This window comes from Motacilla alba, chromosome 1A (genome assembly GCF_015832195.1).
Source record: "Motacilla alba alba isolate MOTALB_02 chromosome 1A, Motacilla_alba_V1.0_pri, whole genome shotgun sequence".
In the NCBI taxonomy this organism is placed as follows: domain Eukaryota; kingdom Metazoa; phylum Chordata; class Aves; order Passeriformes; family Motacillidae; genus Motacilla; species Motacilla alba.
Window position 1 is genome coordinate 49,663,365 of NC_052031.1, and position 2,966 is coordinate 49,666,330.

Here is a 2,966-nt window from a genome sequence, read left to right on the forward strand (position 1 = left end):
GCTGGGCTGGAGGGCTGGTTGTTTTGGCCACTGTTTGGGCCATGCTGAGCCGCCTGTAGCTGGTGTGCAGGGTCAGCTCCAAGGGACCTGCCTTTGCTTGTGTGTTTCAGAGCTGCAGCAGGGAAATCCCAGCACACTTTCACCTGGATGCCCACAGTGCCAAGGGTTTGGTTGGAAATGTACACGGCATTGGCTTGCGGGGCTGGGCTGTGTGCAGCTCTTCCTAATATAGGCGAGGGACTGACAATTTGCTTTCCAAAATCTGCTGCTCCTAACAGTGACCTCACTGGAGCGAAGAGCAGCAGACAGTTGATGAACCTTTGGAGCTTTTCTCCTGGAGATAAGTGCTGCTACTCCTGCCAGATCCACAAAAAAAAACCAAAAAAAAACCAAAAAAAAAAGCTTGGAGGCAGCTACTGACTTTGAGCAGATAAGTTTCCCATTATTAAGTGTCATTCCAAAACCACATAAAAATTGTCTTGTCCCCTGTGCCTCTACACTGCTGACCAGGGGTTTAGATGTGAAAGATCTTGTTGCTCTCCCAAAGCTTATTGCTTCCAGGCACTGACTTCCTAGTAAGAAGTGCTACAGTGTATCCTAAGGCACCAGGGTTTTGCAGGCAGCGAGTTGCAGGAAAAATATTTTATTTCGGTGTCTGTAGTGAACAATAGCTTGTTCAGGGAGGGCTGGCTTCCCAGGTGGGTTGGGATTTTTTTAAAGTGTTTTACTAGAAATGTGAATGAAACAAAGGAAATGCCCAACAATGCCCTGAACAGCTGGATATTCTGCTACTATTTTGCTTTGTGAGAGTGCAAGGTAGATGAAAGTGTTACGCCATACCCGTGCAATGGCAGCTCGCAGGGATTTCAGCAGTGGCTGTGGCTGGAAAGAAGGTTCTGCTGACAGGTGGAAGGAGAAAATAACTAGAAAGAGCACATGGAACTTTCTGAAAAAAAGCTGCTGCCCCTTCTGGTCCATGGATCACGGTGCCTTTTGCTCTTTTCCTGAGGCAGGCTGTGCCATTCATGACCCACACATCTGTTTTGGGGCAAGGTGGTTGCTGCACATGTGTTTGTGTAGCCATGTAAAGACTTTTTCCCCTTTTGATTTACGGGTGCCTGCTTTTGAGGGTGGATGATGTTGCTGTTTGAAAGCTCAATTGCTTGAAACTCAGCTACAAATGTAAAAGCAGTTGTTTAAACAAAGTGAACAGTAACAGACACTAATTTAAACGTGGATGGTGTTAATGAACATTTAATGTGCAAAGCTAAAAAAGCGAAAAGCAAAATGCAATGGGTGTGATGGACTTGTTCTTTTGGAGTCACCTTTAAGCATATAAAGAACTGAGATTAAAAACAGATGGTGTCTAGAGGAAAAGAGTAGTCCAGAAGGACTTGATCCACTCTAGGTGAGAGTCTTGGACTTTTGTTCTTGCCTGGACTGTGATGCCAAACACCTGAGAAAGGGCCTCTTAGAGCCTGTTCTCAAAGTGAGGGGTATGACCTAAATGCAGAATTATCAGTGATGAAGCACGCTGTGTTTCAGTCCCTGGCTGCGGAAACACGGCGTTCTCCGAATTGGTCACATGTCCTGAACCAGGGTCTGTGCAATTGTCTCCATCAGCATCCAGCAACCTCTCCACTAACCCCACTTCAAATGGCAGCATGGCAGTGGGGAGCACATCTTCTCCTGAGTCACTTTTCCTCTGGGCAGAGAGCTAGTGTTGGCTGCAATATTTCAGCTGCTGAGGTGAAAAAGAAAAAAAACACTCTGAACAGATCTTGCCTGAATCACCGGCAGTGAAAAACACATTCATTTTTAAATGTTACCTGCCTGCCTTGACTTTGAGAAATCCATCCCTACTAGATGGTAGGGATGTTATAGCCATAATATAGCTGTTTCCAGAATTTCCTCCTTCTGGGTGAAACCCCTGAGCAAGAGGTGGAAAGGGAATGTGAATGCAAATGTAAAAAGGGTTGGCAAGGGCCACAGGGGCTGTGAGGGGCCCCTGCCAGCACAGCTGAGGAGCAGGTAGCAGAGGGATTCCAGTGCTCTGCAGGGACCTTGCTGGTCACGGTGGGTTTAGAAAGAGCAGCAAACGCAGGACAACCATTCCCTCTAGCCCTCATCACAGCTCCCACTTTTTCCAGAGGGTATCTGAAATGCACAGCCTCCTCGCCCAAAAACCAGGTGAGAAAGCAGAACGGGCTGGATAAGGTCCTCCAAGTAAGGGTGGACCCTGCATTCCACACAAAAACAGCTGCGGGGCCGTGAACTTCCACTTTGAATCACAGAGAACGATTTTTGACTGAGATTTTTGTCTTTTTGGCACCTGCAAGAGAGCGTAAAGTATGCTGCAAATTAATTAGGAGTTTGCAGTTATAGTCAGGGCAGGGAATTCCTCTAAGTGACTTAACATTTTTCTGGTTTCCTTACAGGTTTATGTAGCATGGTTGGCCCATTTACCTCGCAGTACCTTACACTGGCTCAAAAAATGTCCCTTATACTGGCGCACACTCACACCAGCTAAACGGAATAAAACACAGAAAAAGGAAAGAAAATGTTTAAGCGCCTTTATTGCTAGTTTTAGCCTTGGTACGTGCTTCAAGGCTGCCTGCTTCCTCGCTGGCGAGAGGGGGTGACGGTGCATCTGCAGCGGGAGAACAGGCTGCCGCCATTGTTTTAAGTAGAAAAAAAAAGGCCCCGTTCGGGCGGGAAGGGGCAATGCCGCCGCCATGTCGGGGATCTGCCCGGGCGGGACCGGCTTCCCGTCCCTTGGCTCCTCTCCCCGCTGCGCGGCCGTCCCACGGGCCCGGTGCTCCGAGCCCCCCGCCCCGCCCGAGGCGCGGTCCCTTTAAGGGCCTTTAACCACCGGGGGGGGCGGGTCACGCGCGGCCGCGGCGGGAGGGGGCGCGCGGGCGTGCGCGAGCCGGCGGCGGCACGAGGGGGGCGGGGCCGGGGGCGGG